Raw genomic sequence first — 18405 nt, forward strand, 5'->3', positions numbered from 1 at the left:
TCTTAAACATAGGTATGAATATTAAGAGTAATATTTATATTGGATTGACCCGCTATGAGAATACTATATAGAATATTATGCAAAGTGTCATAAGTTATTCTCATGGTGATAATGGTGCATACCACCCTTCGACCTGAAACCACTATGAACCATAGATGTAGAGTCGAGTGTCTTATTGCTGATCAAACATTGTCCGTAACTGGATGACCATAAAGACAGTTGATGGATGCTCCACGAAGCATGCTAAGGGACATGAGTGACCTAGATGGAACTTGCCCATCCTGCGTAATAGGATAAATGTCTATGGGCCCAATATTGAACTGGACAAGGATGACACGGTCTATGCCTTGTGTTCAATATAAACATAAGGGCAAAAGGATAATTGCACACATAAGTATTATCACAAAAGGATTTTTCAGATCACATGACATTTTCGTGTCTTAGGTAGCAGTGATGTGTTGCTAGATATCGCTCACTATTTATTATGTTAAATACGTGATTTAATATAATTGTCAATGCCATAAAAACCTACAGGGTCACACACAAAAGGACGGATTGATGAGAGATAGAGTAACTAAGAAACACCGTAAGGTACAGTGCACTTAAATGAATTGTAGAACATCGTAAGGTACGGTGTACTTAAGTAGAATATGAAATATGGTAAGGTACCACACGCTTAAGTGATTTTGGCATAATATAAGATATGAGCCACATACACTTAAGTGGGTTTTTTAGCTTGCAGCCCACACAAGTGGTTCTATAAATAGAACCCTTGTGCAGAAGCATTTGTGCAGTTGTAATTTCATTTCTCTCTCTCTCTCACTCAAAGCCTTCATTCGTAGCAGCTAGCACTGGGATTGAAGGAATCCGTTTGTGTGGACTGAGTAGAGGCGTTGTCACCATTCAACGTTCATGATTGCTCCGTAGATCTGCATCAAAGGTTTCAATCACCATAAGAGGTAACAATTCTATCACTGATCATGCCCACTCGTAAGGATCACTAAAGGAGAAATTTTTAAATTCTGCTGTGTTTTGGATCGCTTTTCTCCTTCAGTGGTATCAGAGCCACTTACAAAACCATGCATCTGATAGCTGTTTATTTTCTGTATTTTCTGTATTTTCTGTATTAATACGATTAAAAGACAGAATGAGTCAAAGAATAAACGAGTAGTTAAATTTGGCATCATATGTGTATGATTTGGATGATTGATGTTGACTATGCTTCAGAATCCGACGTTAATATGGTGAAGCAGCGATACATCGATCATCCATAGGTTACGCAATTGAGATCGATCAAGTTATATATATGATATAAGTAATCCTGATGCAAAATATGGTATATATGATATACTATTTCTGTTTCATTCATTCAAACACTTAATGATTGTTTTCCTTTGAGCGATCAATGGTCATTTGCTTCTTGATCCGACATTAGTATGGTAAAGCAATGACGTGTTAATCAATCATATTGAATTAACAATCGAGGTGTGTTTGACGGTCTGAAATTGGTGCATTAGGGTTCATGGGGACACAACGGTTGTGTTGTCAAAGAGTTATGTGATTAGGGTTGTGACTGCGCAAGAGTTGTGCTTTAAAGTATCAAGTGTTGATGCGAAAAACGACGTCGATTTCAAATGAATTGTTCATTAAAATTTTGCGTCGAGGAGCTGCCCCTAACAACCCTGCAAGGGGGCACTGCCCCCTTGTCCCCCGTCCGCTGACCGAGCAGCGGACCCCCGGCTAACTCTGCGTAGTGTGATTGGCCGCCGAAATTTAATTTGGTTTTAATTAATTAACAGAATTTAAATTAATAATAATAATGTGTTTATTATTATTGTCTTGTGGTGATCGGCTATGGCCTTAGTTTTCCTTTATTTTGTTTTGGGATTTTAAAATGTGTCATGTGTGTCATGCCTCTCTTTTAATCTCTTAATGTAACTCCTTTTCTCATCTCACTCTCTCGTATGTAAAACGAGTTTCTTCTATGTAATGTAATGTTATGAAGAAAGAGAAGAATACAATATCAAAGAAGGACAAGCTTGAAGATCTTGCTTGGAGAAGCTTAGATCGTTATTAAGTTAGCTTAGGTTCTCTCATTGGCTTGGGAGAACAATTGCGCTAGGGGCCATAACTGTTTCATTATGTATGTTGATGCATGTGAGAGACGATTTATATGATAAATAAGCCGGTGAGATCAGAATAATTGCAAATTCCCTCATATTAAATATTAAGTTTATGCTTTCCAAGTTTTAGCACTCATCAAGACTAGTATCGAATAATGTAGGTTTCGCCTACGCGAGGTGCATATTATATATTAGTAAGGTGTGATGGGATAATTGTAATATCCAATTGCTAAAACAGTGGGTCAAACTTAACTAAACAAATTATAATAAGATTATATATGTTTAGAAGCAAGAGTTGGAAATGATCCATGTGATGGATTGGAATAAGGAGTTATTCACCCAACTAAAATATTCGAGAGTTGTATTAGATACAATTGGAAGGGGTTCCTACCTAAATAACCTAGTTTTGTGTAATCTACCTACGTGGACTTAAAACAAAGTGAAATGTAGATCTCGACCCACTAGAAAATCTTCCAACGGGATTTTCCGAATCAAATGGTGAGGGTCATTTGTTTTGAGTAAAATAGTGAGAGCATATTTAATTAAAGGCCTAATTAAATATGTTATTGATACTTATATTTTCATTATTTTCATATAGATTACCATGACAACAAACACCTCTAACAACATTTTGTGATCAATCCTTGACAAGGAAAAATTGTCTGGGACAAATGTTCTGGATTAGAATCGAAATCTGAGGATTATCCTCAAACATGATAGAAAGTTGTATGTCTTGGAAAAACCTGTTCTTGAAGAGAAACCTCATAGTTTTGCACCTAAGGAAGAAAGAGATGCTTATAAGAAGCATGTCGATGATGCCAATGAAACTGCTTGCCTCATGCTAGCTACCATGAACTCAGAGTTGCAAAAGCAACATAAGAACATGTCAGCGTTCGATATGATCAAACATCTGAAGATGCTCTATCAAGAGAAAGCAAGGCATGAAAGGTTTGAAGTTTCAAAAGCCCTTTTTCAAGGCAAGTTAGCTGAGGGAGCCCCTGTAGGTCCCCATGTGCTCAAGATGATTGGGTATGTGGAGAACCTTGAGAGGTTGGGTTTTCCCCTCGGAAAGGAACTTGCGACTGATTTGATCTTGCAATCGTTGCCAAATAGATTCAGTCAATTTGTCCTTAATTTCAATATGAATGATATGGACAAATCTCTTCCTGAACTACTAGCCATGTTAAGAACTACTTAGCAGAATCTGAAGTCAAAAGGGAAGTCCATTCTGATGATCGGAAATGGAAAGGGACAAAATAAAAGACCCACCAAGTAGGGTGATAAAGGGAAAGGCAAGGAAGTTTCGAAACCCAAACCCATTGTTGTTGCTTTGAAGCCTAGTGGAGGCATAGCAAAGGAAGGCACCTGCTTCCATTGCGGTAAGAGCGGACACTGGAAGAGAAACTGCCCAAAGTACCTGGAAGATAAGAAGAATGGAGTAGAGACTTCAACTTCAGGTATTTTTGTTATTGAAATTAACTTATCTACTTCTGCATCATGGGTATTAGATACTGGATGCGGTTTCCACATTTGTACCAATGTCCAGGGGCTAAAAAGGAGTAGAGATTTGGCAAAAGGTGAAGTTGACCTACGAGTTGGCAATGGGGAAAAGGTTGTTGCTTTAGTCGTAGGAACTTATGTATTGACTTTACCTAGTGGTTTAATAGTTCAGTTAGAGAACTGTTATTATGTACCTGCAATTAGCAGGAATATTATTTTCGTTTCTTGTTTAGACAAGTTTGGTTTTTCATTTATAATAAAGAATAATTGTTGCTCCATTTATTTGTATGATATATTCTATGCTACTACACAAATGAACAATGAACTATATGTCCTTGATCTTGAAATGCCAATTTATAACATTAATACTAAAAGGATGAAACCTAATGAGTTAAATCCAACTTATCTTTGGCATTGTCGATTAGGCCACATAAGTGAGAAACGCATTTCCAAACTCTATAAAGGTGGACTCTTAGACTCTTTTGATTATGAATCATATGAGACATGCAGATCTTGTTTAATTGGAAAGATGACAAAGTCTCCATTCACAGGAAAAGGTGAAAGAGCTATTGATCTTTTGGACCTCATACATACTGATGTATGTGGACCATCGAACATACCAACCAGAGGAGGTTTCCAGTACTTCATCACATTTACTGATGATTTCAGTAGATATGGTTATGTGTATTTAATGAAACACAAATTAGAGTCCTTTGAAAAGTTCAAGGAATTCAAGAATGAAGTACAAAACCAAATAGGTAAGAATATTAAAACTCTTCGATCAGATCGAGGTAGTGAATATTTAAGCCTAGAGTTTGATGACCATCTGAAAGAGTGTGGGATTCTGTCCCAACTTACTCCTCCTGGAACACCTCAATGGAATGGTGTATCTGAGAGAAGAAATCGAACCTTGTTAGACATGGTCCGATCCATGATGAGTCACGTCGATCTTCCAAACTCCTTTTGGGGACATGCACTATTGACAGCAGCTTACACACTTAACCGTGTTCCATCCAAAAAGGTTGAGAAGACATCATATGAGATATGGAGTGGTAAGAAACCACATATGTCTTACATGAAGATTTGGGGTTGTGAAGTTTATGTGAAACGACAAATTTCAACTAAGCTTGAGCCCAAATCTGACAAATGCTTATTTGTGGGGTATCCTAAAGAAACAAGAGGGTATTACTTCTACAATCCTTCTGAGGGCAAAGTGTTTGTCGCTCGAACTGGAGTTTTCCTAAAAAAGGATTTTATTTCCAAAGGAATCAGTGGGAGGAAAGTAGAGCTTGAAGAAATTCAAGAATCACAAAGCATTGATATACCTATGGAGGAATTAGAGCATGAAACATAAGTAGTTGTGGAAGAGCAACCTGCTCAAGTAGAACAAGACCAGCGTAGGTCAAGCAGGATATGTCACCTACCTGAGAGATATGGATATCTCATAACTGATCAAGGTGATGTATTACTCATGGATCAAGATGAGCCTGTGACCTAACAAGAGGCCATAACTGGTCCCGAGTTTGAGAAGTGGCTAGAAGCCATGAAATCTGAAATGGATTCCATGTACACAAACCAATTTTGGACCTTGGTAGAGCCTCCTATAGGAGTTAATCCTATAGGATGCAAGTGGGTCTTCAAAAGGAAGACTAACATGGATGGTAAAGTACATACCTATAAGGCAAGACTGGTTGCAAAAGGATATAAACAAATTCATGGGGTTGACTATGATGAAACCTTTTCACCAGTTGCAATGCTTAAATCTGTTCGTATTTTACTTGCTATCGCTGCATATCATGATTATGAAATATGGCATATGGATGTCAAAACTGCTTTCCTTAATGGGAATCTTCTTGAGGATGTGTACATGACACATCCTGAAGGATTTGACATACAAAGATCAATCTATGGATTGAAACAAGCTTCTAGAAGTTGGAATCTTCGTTTTGATGAAACAGTAAAACAATACGGATTCATCAAGAATGAAGATGAGCCTTATGTCTACAAGAAGGTTAGTGGGAGCATGACCGTCTTCCCGGTATTATATGTAGATGACATATTATTCATTGGAAACGATGTCCCTACCCTACAACAAGTAAAGTCTTGGTTGGGGAAATGTTTTTCTATGAAGGACCTGGGTGAAGCAGCCTATATATTAGGAATCAGGATCTATAGAGATAGATCACAAAAACTGCTTGGCCTAAGTCAGAGTACATACATAGACAAAGTGCTGAGACGCTTTAATATGCATGATTCCAAGAAAGGATTCATACCTATGCAACATGGCATGTGTCTATCAAAAACACAATCCCCTTCAACTAAGGAAGAAAGGGATCGCATGAATAAGATTCCATATGCATCTGCAATAGGATCTATCATGTATGCCATGTTATGTACTCGAGATGTCTCGTATGCTTTAAGTGCAACGAGTAGGTACCAATCTGATCTTGGTGATGCTCATTGGGTAGCTGTCAAGAATATCCTTAAGTATTTGAAAAGGACTAAGGACTCATTCTTGATATATGGAGGTCAGGAAGAGCTTGTTGTAATTGGATACACCGATGTTAGCTTCCAGACAGATAAGGATGACTTTAGATCGCAATTTGGTTATGTGTTTTGCTTAAGCTGTGGCGTTGTGAGCTAGAAAAGTTCAAAGCAAGATATTGTTGCTGATTCTACAACCGAGGCCGAGTATATTGTTGCCTCAAGTGCAACAAAGGAAGCTGTTTGGATCAAAAAATTCATTAGTGAACTTGGCCTAGTTCCTAGCATTGTGGATCCCATTGGTCTCTATTGTGATAACAATGATGCTATCACACAAGCTAAGGAGCCTAGATCTCACCAACGATCCAAACACATACTTAGGAGTTATCACCTCATTCGAGAGATAATAGATAGAGGAGATGTGAAAATATGCAGAGTACCTACACTTGACAATATTGCTGACCCACTGACAAAGCCTTTTATGCAACAAAGGCATGATAGCCATACTAGATCTATGGGCATTAGGAGTATGCCTGATTGGCTCTAGTGCTAGTGGGAGATTGTTGGTGTAAACCCTAGAGACCAATACTTTTTGTACTTATATAGAATTATTTATTAATAATAAATGGCTTTTTCTTTATTATGTTTGTTTAATAAAGTCCCTAGAATAGCTAGTCTGTTTAATGTATCAAGTGTGACTTAATCATGAGATCACATTAAACATAAGGATAATATTCTTAAAGTATCTATAGTCGAGCTTTATTGTGAAGTGGGATAACATTAAAGCATTAAGACTATTATGTATATAGACTGATGATCACATATCATGGATCATGGATAAGGAGTTATCAAGTCTTAAACATACGTATGAATATTAAGAGTAATATTTATACTGGATTGACCTGCTATGAGAATACTATATACAATGTTATGAAAAGTGTCATAAGTTATTCTCTTGGTGATAATGGTGTATACCACCCTTCGACCTAAAACCACTATGGACCCTAGATGTAGAGTCGAGTGCCTTATTGCTGATCAAACATTGTCCGTAACTGGATGACCATAAAGACAGTTGATGGGTACTCCACGAAGCTTGCTGAGGGACATGAGTGACCTAGATGAAATTTTCCCATCCTGCGTAACAGGATAAATTGTCATGGGCCCAATATTGAATTGGACAAGGATGACACGGTCTATTCCTTGTGTTCAATATAGACAAAAGGGCAAAAGGGTAATTGCACACATAAGTATTATCACAAAAGGATTTGTCAAATCACATGACATTTTCGTGTCTTTGGTAGCAGTGATGTGTTGCTAGATACCGCTCACTGTTTATTATGTTAAATACGTGATTTAATATAATTGCCAATGCTGCGAAAACCTACAAGGTCGCACACAAAAGGATGGATTGATGAGAGATAGAGTAACCAAGGAACACCGTAAGATATGGTGCACTTAAGTGAATTGTAGAACATCGTAAGGTACGGTGTACTTAAGTAGAATATGAAATATGGTAAGGTACCACGCACTTAAGTGATTTTGGCATAATATAAGATATGGGTCACATACACTTAAGTGGGATTTTTAGCTTGCAGCCCACACAAGTGGTTCTATAAATAGAACCAATGTGCAGAAGCATTTATGCAGTTGTAATTTCATTTCTCTCTCTCTCTCTCACTCAAAGCCTTCATTCGTAGTAGCTAGCACTGAGATTGAAGGAATCCGTTCGTGTGGACTGAGTAGTGGCGTTGTCACCACTCAACGTTCGTTATCGCTCCGTAGATCTGCATCAAAGGTTTCAATCACCACAAGAGATAACGATTCTATCACTGACCATGCCCATTCGTAAGGATCACTAAAGGAGAAAATTTTAAATTCCGCTGTGTTTTGGATCGCTTTTCTCCTTCACCAAGGACAGATACAACTCTGCATATGTCATAGGAATAGGGTCTAAAGAGACCTTCTTCCTCTCGAAGTTTTTATGATGATTGTTGTTGTTGTATTGGTGCGCTATTGCGGTTGTTGCTGAATAGGAACTAATTTATTAGTTAAATTGTTGGAAAAGACTGGAACTACCGATGATACTTGATGTTGATGTTGTCGGGATTAGGATTTTTTCCTCACATGAGGCCTCCTCTACCTCCTTGTTGATATTGCATTAGTTTCTCCTTCCTTCTTTTTGGAGAAGCTCCCACCATACTTCTTGCTTGTCGATGCTTCATCTTTGTACAAACTTCCCGCACTGACTCCTTCTTCCAACCTCATCTCCATGTTTACCATCTCAGTAAAATCATTAGGGGAACTTGCGATCATACGTTCATAATAAAATGAACTCAGCGTATTTAAGAAAATCTTGGTCATTTCATTTTCTTCAAGAGGTGGACTAATCTGAGCAGCTAACTCCCTCCATCTTTGAACATATTCTTTGAATGTCTCTTTGTCCTTCTAAGATATCGACCTCAACTGATCCCTATCTGACGCCATATCAACATTGTATTTATATTGTTTGACAAAGGCCTCACCCAAGTCATTAAAAGTAAGGACACTGGCACTGTCCAAGCCCATATACCATCTAAGCGTAACACCTGTCAAACTATCCTGGAAGTAGTGAATAAGAAGTTGATCATTATCGATTTGAGTAGACATCTTTTTAGCATACATGACAAGATTACTTAACAGACAAGTATCCCCTTTGTATTTTTCAAAGTCTGAGACCTTGAACTTCACCAGAATTTTGACATTGGGCACTAGACACAGCTCGACATTACTCTTACCAAATAAATCCTTCCCTCTCAAGGTCTTCAATTCCTTGCGAAGCTCAAGAAACTGATCCTTCATTTCATCCATCTTCTCATAAACATCTGGACCTTCAGACGGCTCAGAGTGGTAAATAGTTTCCTCAACACAAGGAAGAGTATGAACAATGGGAGGAGGTACAGACATGACCGAGCTAGATGTCGGCACATAAGCAAATGTAGGCGTGTACCCTTCAGGCACAAAATTTGGTGGCATTCCCCACGGGAACTCAGGAGGCATAGCAGGAACAGACTGGCTAACAATGACTCGTACCGATGATGAAGAGATCTACGAAATAATAGTCCTTTGAGGATGAGGAGTTGCAGGAGGCGGAGACGGTTGGTTCTGAGCAGCTATTACAGACTCCATCAAGGTTGTGAGTCTGGAAATTTCTTCCTTCAACTCTTTGTTCTCTTGTTCAAGGTGCTCCATTCTTTTTAGTCGATTAACCTGGGTGTTATAGTGATGAGTCCGTTTGGATGATACACAGAAGAAGAACTATAAGACATATGGCGGAAGGAACCTGTTATGCAAATGATGCATGAAATGCAATGTTTTTTATTATTTTTAATTTCAAGGAACATATGAAGTCTTATTTGCAAATATAATAATAATAATAAAAAATAATAATAATAATTTAATTGACCATAGAATATCTTTTTATTCATAAAATTTGAAAGGAGTACACTAAGTAAAATTTCAGAAACCAAAATACAAATACAAGAGAAAAGGAAACTATCATCCTAAGGGTTCCTAGCAAATGCATCAAATGATCTGGCCAAGGGAGTGTACTTCCTTCGGATACGTCGAATCTTTGACTCAAAGGATGTCTTCATCTGAGCCTTCACGAGGACAAGCTAATCAACAATCTTCTTCCAAGCACCGGAAGGCTGAGGCATACTAGAGAAAAATAAATCCTTCAGCTCTCTCTGTCTCTTCATTGCACAATCCTCAAGAATCTCAATAAGTACATCTTTGTCTTTCGACTCAAGTTGCAACTCATCATGCTTTCGGCTCAAAGCATGGAACCGCTCTTCCCACAAATCTCTCTCTTGCTTCATCTTGAAAAGTGCGTCTTCCAACTCCTCTACATCTTGGTTAGGGAGAGTTGATGGCTCAACCATAACCACATACATAGGTCTCTCACAAGTGTACGAAATCTTGAGCTTCAAAGCTCTCTTCTTCACCCAAATAGTGTAAGCTTCCAAAGCTACACAGTTGCATGGACCAAGCTCGGACCTTCCTTTCCTATGCACTTCATGCCAAGCACGCACCATTCTACTCTTCAAAAGTTGGGAATATTTACCCTTATGATAGAATAGACCCTCTAGCTAAATGTTGTTAGGCTTATCTCTCAAGGGGAATCCAAGTTGACCACAACTGTCAATAATATCCTAGCTACGTAATGCAGAATCATACCAAACAATATCATCATTAGTGAGAGACATAAGTCTCTAAGACCACCGTAGACATTGTCGGTTCTCCAAGAAAGTAAGCATCTGAGGCAATTGTAAAATAAACCACTTGTATAGAAGAGGAACACAACACACAATAGTCCCACCACCTTTAGAATTCCTCAAATGCAAAGAGAAATACATCTCACCCAACAGAGTCGGAACAGGATTCCCAATCAAGAAAATTCTAATGGCGTTAACATAAAAAAAATGCCGACGTTAGGGAACAAAGCTAAACTATAGATGAGCAATACAAAGATAGCTTCAAAAGCATCCATGCTACTGGGTTGAGCAAAGACAGTAGCTCTACCAAGGAAAAATTTAGAAGTCAACCCAAGAATCCATCATTTCTTCACCAAATGAGCCTCAATCTCATATTTCTTCAAATGAAGAGCTTCGACTATGACGTGAGATTTGGGAATCTCCTATAATCCAATGAAAGGTACTTTATCAGATACGGGTATACCTAAGAGATGGGCATACTCTTACAACATGGGCACAAGCTGGTAGTCGGGAAAAGTGAAACATCGATATAGAGGGTCATAGAACTGAACCAAAACACTCAGAAGCCCTTCAACCACATCAGTAGATAATACATACAAGAGCTTCCCATGATGTTGCTTGAAGTCCAATGGATCTAATACAAAGGATGATAGGTTCCTTAGCTCTTTCAAATCAGGACATCTGAAACTGTACTTCTTAGTGTTCCTTCGTCCATAATCCATGGTCTGAAAATATTTGCAAACAAGACCTTAGTTTCCTTGAAATTTATTTTATGTGATGAATGTCATGATGTGCATGTACGCATGAATGCAACAATCACACACAAGGAAACACAAACAAAGGTCAAGGGATGGATCAAGTCATCATCAAGATCAATCATCCATTTTGGTGGATTATGGTTTTCACCTTATCAACACCTAAGTTCCATTGATATTGACAAGACTTGATCTGATCAACCAAGAATCAAAGGGTTTGTTGTGAGTCACGAGCATGGAGTCGGGTTAAGAACCATCCCAATGGAGTGTACCAAGGGTAAAAAAACTTGTAGATCATGTTCTAAAAAGTTCCCAGATTCTTGATCCCATCTATTGGATACTATAGGTTAGGATGACTGACTCATTAACCCATAGTATTCTCAAGAGAAACTCGTCTGAGTGTAGTATCGCGTAACAACTGTTGTCAAGTTTACACTTGAACAATCTCCATACTACGTCCTAAATAGGCCAAGTTAGGTTAAATTTTCTACGGTCATCAGCTTCTCGGGCCCCAAAATTAGAGAAAGTGATGCCTATCCACGAATTACTTGTGTGACATCAGTAACTCTAAAGAGGTCTCCATTGAGTGGGGGATCTCATGTCAACTCTTTCAGAACTACTCCTTCAAAGTCAACATGACTATACCACCCTCTTATCTTAGATTGCACTCAAGTTCGAGTTAGAACTTATCTCAGCACACAGAGATTACCAAGCACAACAAACAGAGTATCACACAATAATATATACAAACGAACATCAAATATACAAATATATATATATATATATATATATATATATATATATATATATATATATATATATATATATATATATATATATATATATATATATATATATATATATATATATATATATATATATATATATATATATATATATATACAAAAAGTAGGCTAAACCCACTGAGCACTACTTCCCAGCAGAGTCGCCTTTTAATTTCTGTAGCGGTAAATTCATGACTATCAAGCTATGGATAAACTTGACGTCAATAAAACTAGAGTCGCCGCCACGCTTTTATTGTTTCCAAAGGAAAAGGGAAAAGTACGAACAAAACCCAAAGATAAGAAGTTTTCAAATCAAAACTAATAAAATTTCAGAGATTAGAGGCAAGGGGGTTAGTTACACAGAGGGAAGGTGTTAACACCCAAAGTGTCTTAGGTACTCCTAGGGAGCCATTTTTTATGTGCAAGTGATTTGGTCAAAATGGTGTTTGATAAAAATATAGAGTGAGGGGATGAGAAAAGAATTCATTAATTATATTTTTGTGTTTGACAAGACCTTCAGTTTTATGCCTACGTACCAACATAAAAATGAGGGATCAAAACCCCGTAGTTCGTGGTAAAAATTTCAAAGAAGTTGGTGAATAGATTTTAACAAAAGTTTCAATGAAAAGGCACAAAAGGCCAAATATTTGAATGGGGTTGTTAGTTCTTTTTGTCTTTTTGAAATTAAATTCAATATGGTTAAGTTCATTCACAAGTTTGATTTAAGAAAAAAGTTTGAAAATTCAATGGCATAAGGCCAAAGTTTCTAACCATTAAAACATGTCTAAGTTAAAAAACACAAACAAAGAAAGTTTTTGAAAATGGAGAGAGATTTTGAAATTAAAGAAGTGGGAGGAGATGAAGATACTATCCTAGACAAAAATGAAAAGTTAAGAGTTGAAAAGATCTTACCAATGGGACGCAATCCAACAGACAAGAATGTCATATAGAAACCCAGTTTCCTTTGGACTTTAGCAATCAACAAGCATAAGAAATCTAGGAAATTATATGAAGACCAAGGCATCAAATAAAGATAACCAAAATATCCAAGCAAGCAATCCAAGAGCTGGCAGTCTTCAATGCATCAGATGGATCAGATGAAATATTCCTTGGTAAACTCAGACGTAATCATTAGACATCAATAATAATAATAGAATAACAATTAAGCACAAAGACAAGTGACAGATGAATCAAGAGCACTTAAGGTCTTGCATCAGATGAAAGGCAATGTCAAGAATAACTCAGACTCAGATGATGGCATTGGTCAAGTCCTTTAGCATGGAGAATGTTATCTACTTCTAAGTCCAGAAGTTCAGATCAAATCCAACAGTCTACCAAGATGCTTTTTATGGTTTTTGTTGTTATTAGGTATTTTAAGGTCCTAATACCACGAACAAAAAACAAAGACAAGCAAACAATATATATAATCACAAGATATGGCTCAAATGAGCAAAGTGAAAAGGACTTGAAACATAAACAAGTTGCATGAAATGTAAATGGCAATGAATGATAAAGGTACTGATATTTAAATTGCATTAAGTAAATGACTTGAAAATAAAGCAACATTAATAAAAAGTTAGTCAATGGTTAGTCAAATGTTAGTGAAGAATTTTAATTGTTTAAGTCATTCTTTGGAGAATACTCAACCATTCATTCACAAGTATGAATCCAAGAACCAAGACATCATCCATGAGAAGGGCTCCAACTTGGATAAATCAACGAGTCTGCCACTAGCTCTCATGAATGGAAAAAAGGTCAAGTTTTTACACAATGCCATGAAGAATGGGAGACTTACAATCTCACTTACTAGAATTTTATGCCTTGAAGAACAAATTTAACTCTATGTTAAGCAATCGTAATTGGACTTATATATAAGTCACAACTATCTGAAGTCGGGCAATAAAAATATAGTTGTTAATGCATGTTAGAGATTTGGTACAAAGAATCAAACTCCTAAAACATACCACATACTAAAAGAAATGGGAAGGACCTATCTCAGTCAAACTCATGTTGATTCATCTGACACAAGGTCATTGAAGAATCAACTAGCATTTAGACCTTAGAGAAATCATTGGTCAATAATGGATTGGGGAAGAATAGGGATGAAGATGAATAGGGAAGGGGAAATAGAAACCCAAATTGATCATAGGAGGAATTCCATATGATCAATACTATCCATTCATTTTGGGAGATGAAATGTATGTTTCATCAATCCCCTAAATCCAATAGTATTGGTCAAACAAAATTCAAATCAACCATGGTCAAGGCCAAATAGAAAGTCAAACATCACAAGACCAAATAAATGGCTCAACACAATTTTTAAACATTTATTCAAGTAAAAATCAAGTTATAAATGAATTAAAATGCATTTTAAAATGGACAAAACCTCAAATCCCTTCAAAACACCAAATAAATGGCCAAGGGATTTACCCTAGATCAAACAAGGTCAAAGGACTTTAGACAAAAAAAATCATAATTTTTGGATGGTCAGAAGTATTTCAAAAATATTTAAAACAAATTAAAAATCATTTAATTCATGAAAAATATCAAAATTAATCCAAAAAATGATTTTTATTCAAAATATGGAAGACGAAAATATTTAAAGATTTTTGGTGAAAGTCCCATATTTTTTGGATTAAAAATGAAATAATATGAATTTAAAAAAATAAATGGATTAAATAAAAAACCAGAAATTAAAAAGAAAATAGAAAAAATAAGGGTCATCAGATCTCCCTTATTAATTGAGGTGGTAGATCTGATGGTCAAGCGTGTGCGTTTCATGGTGGGTTGCAGTCAACGCGTCACATGTTTGGTATTTAAAAGGAATGGCTAAGATTAAAACATTTCAAGAAGATCTGATGGCCAGGAAGCACGCTAACACATCACCAGAGCCCTAGCTTCGGCCGTTTTCTTCGGTGTACTCAACGGACTGATCCACCACCAAAGTTCACTAAAATGAAAAGTGCATACACTAATTTAAAGAGAAAAAGTTCAGGAGCTCGAATCTGACCTCAATTTCTCCTAATTCCAAGTATATTGAAAGATACAAGGAATTAAAATTTGAGGTACACAATCTGAGTTGCTTCGATTTGGCCTCAAAGCAACTCAAACTTGTTGCCTATATTGGTAGGACTACAGACAACCAATAAGCAAGTAAAATTATGGAGAAATCAGGGAGAATCGAAGACTTGAAAATCTGGAAAAATCACCTTCAGGTTGCAGTGATTTGGCTTGATCTCAATGTAAATCCACTTGGTTCTTACTCCTCTTGCTTGCATTGAGTGATTGAGATGAAAGAGGCTATGAATTCTTGGAGTTCTTGTCCTTAAACAGAAGTGGAATCAAGAACTCGATTTCAATGAAATCCTCAAGAAATTTTATGGAATGAGATTTTGAGATGGCTTTGGCATAATGTCCTCCTCAATTTCAAGCCAATGAGTTCATTATATAGGCCATGGAAAGTGATATTCACACCATTTGAATTTTGAGCCAAAAATAGAAATCCAAGTGCATGGGTGCATGGGCATGTGCTAGACCCAAAATGATCATTGCAAACCACTCCAATTCGTGCACAAATGCTACTGATGTCATAACATGGAGCCATTCAAAGTTAAATGAAGTTTGAGTTCAAATATTGCCAAAACAAACCATGAGAAAAATCCATGTGCAAGTCCCTCAATTCTTGTCCAAATGAAGTGATCTTGGATGCTTTAGAAAGGTGACATCAAGGAGAAAAACATTTATGTTGAGCACTTTTACATTTGGAGCTTGGATCGTGATGAATTTTAAGGTGGAAGTTGGAGAAATCAAATATGGTTGAAAATTTTCTAAGTACAAAATCAAATGACCACTTCTTCCACCTTGAATAACTTTTGCTATGAGCTTCAAATGAAAATGGTTTCTTCATAAAAGTTGTAGATCTTTTATTCCTCTTTAATTTGGTCATACATTTGACACCATTTGTATTTGGCATAAGGGATTTATGGATTTTAGAAGTTGAGGAAAATTGCTTGTTCAATGGTAATGGCCCAAAATGACCTATAATGTTTCCTCATGGCACATGCCCTTGCAAGTTGAATTTCACATTTCTAAAAGAATAAAATATGGATAATACATCTTGAATTTGATCATGGAAATTGGATTGCATTCATATCATAAAAATTGAGCATGTTATGGTCCTTGGGAGTTGACCTCCTAACTAGGGCACAAACAAAATGACATATGATCTTTCACCATAAAACATGACTTTCCAAGCTAAAATAGCTCTTTATGTCAACATGAAAGTTGTTTGTAATGTAATAAAGAGTAATGTTTCTCTTTGAATAATTTTCATATGACAAACATTGTAGGAGATAGGGTCTAGGGAACCCCAGTTTTGACCAGTTAACTTTCTATGGTCAACCTCCTCGAACCAACTTGCAAACTTGAAGTTCTCTTGATCTTTTGGGCTCATGGAGAATAATATATGCATAATATGATGTATAATGGAGTATAAGTTTACATATTTGACCAAATTATGAATAAACTTGTTGAGGAAGTCACACAATATACTTAGATGAATTAGAGTTTCCAAGGTAAACAAGCTTCAAACTCTTGATGATATCTTGATCAAAATGACAAATAAAGAACACGGGGATCCATATATGATGCTTAGAACCATTGTGAACCTTTCCTTGATTGATATCTTGCATTAAGGATCTCAAACCCTAGATATGAGCTTGATGAGGCACAAGTGGATGCACACACTACCTATAAAAGAAACAAAGCTACACATAGACATATTTTTGATATTTTGGTTAGTTACCAAAAGAAAATAAAGTATGATACAATCAAAAGTGTTTGCTAATATCTCCTAATACAAACCCAAATGGATGAGGGGTAAGGAGGAAACCAAGGTGTGATCCCAAAGCCAATGCAAATGATGAGATAGCATGAGGGATCTTAGGGTCAAAATTGGGGTCTTACAGTCGTGTTGATGAATTTTATTAGATATTATATGATGTGTTTTATCGAATTTGAGTGTTATAAATGAGTATGATTGTATTTAATTGTGTTACATTTTTTTTGAACTGACAAAAAGAATCATAAAAAATATATTTTTATTTGAAACCCAACCAGCGAACTCAACCCATAAATGAACGGGTCAGTTCAGGTCGGTTTTGACAATGAAATTGCGGGTTGGAAGACAAAACCAACCCATTGAAATTTGAACGGGTTAGGTCAAACCCAATCCAACCCAACCCGTGTACATCCCTACCAAAAGTTGAATTTGTCTGAAATCGAACCATAATCCCTACAATTACTAGGCACACTGACAAAAGGCGTCACCACCAAACCAACACAACTTTTCATGAAATGGTTTGCTGTTATTGATGTGTAACGGTTCATGAATGGCCATGTTGAAACCATTTGAAGCATTGTTTATCCCCCATTAATTGGTACAAGATTTTCCTATAAATAAGAATATTGTGCGAACTGAAAATACACATGAAAATAACATATTTCATAGCAAAAAATCATATCTAAGTTGTTCCTTTATTTTTCTAGTGCACAAGAATAAATTAGGAAACTTTATTCTATAAAATATTGTTGATCGATATTCCTAATGTGAAAATGTGGTTCATGTTAAGGTTTCCAAAGTATCCTGAAGGAGATTCGCCGATTTATTCATTTGCATCTAATTTTTCCTAAATTGGTGGGGTGAATCGAACCTAAAATTTAATCTAAACACACGCTTTGAAATTTATTTTGTGCAACTTTCGTCATACCATTTGCATCTTCTTCTTGTTCATGTTTTGCAGCAGACCCCAACATAAGATCTAACATTTTTCACACTTTTATTTAAAGTTATAATAAGTATTCAAAGTTTTTTTTCACATTTTGAGATGTTCAGTGACCATAAGAGTTTGAAATACCTATTTGATCATAAAGAGTTGAACATGCGGTGGAGAAGATGGATGGAGTACCTGAAGCATTTTGGTTTTGAATTAAAATACCACACGGGTAAGGCAAATAAAGTGGCAGATGCGTTGAGTCGAAAAGAGATGCATAAAGCAGAATTAATGATGTTAGAGCATGTTATGTTAAACCTTTTTTCGAATCTTGACCATTAATTTGTGTGGACTCAGACTCGTGTATTGATGGGTAATTTAAATGTCACGTCTGAATTGAGGAAAAGGATTCGACAAATTCAATTAATTAATGAGGGGCTGCAGAGAATGTCAACTCAATCCGGAGTCACTGTAGCCAAGGATGGAGTTCTTCTATTCAATCAAAGAATGTGTGTTTTGAACTATGTGGAGTTAAGAATAAGAGTTTTAGAAGAGGCAAATAAAAGTGTGTTTACCATCCATCGAGGTTCATAAAAAATGTACCAAGACCTGAAAAAGAATTATCGATGGCCTGGTATGAAGAAGAGTATTGTTGAGTATGTAGCTGAATGTGTGGTGTCTCAACAAGTAAATATTAGCATCAAAGGTAATTTGGATTGTTACAACCATTGGAA

The sequence above is a fragment of the Lathyrus oleraceus genome, chromosome 5 (assembly GCF_024323335.1).
Source record: "Lathyrus oleraceus cultivar Zhongwan6 chromosome 5, CAAS_Psat_ZW6_1.0, whole genome shotgun sequence".
Lineage (NCBI taxonomy): Eukaryota > Viridiplantae > Streptophyta > Magnoliopsida > Fabales > Fabaceae > Lathyrus > Lathyrus oleraceus.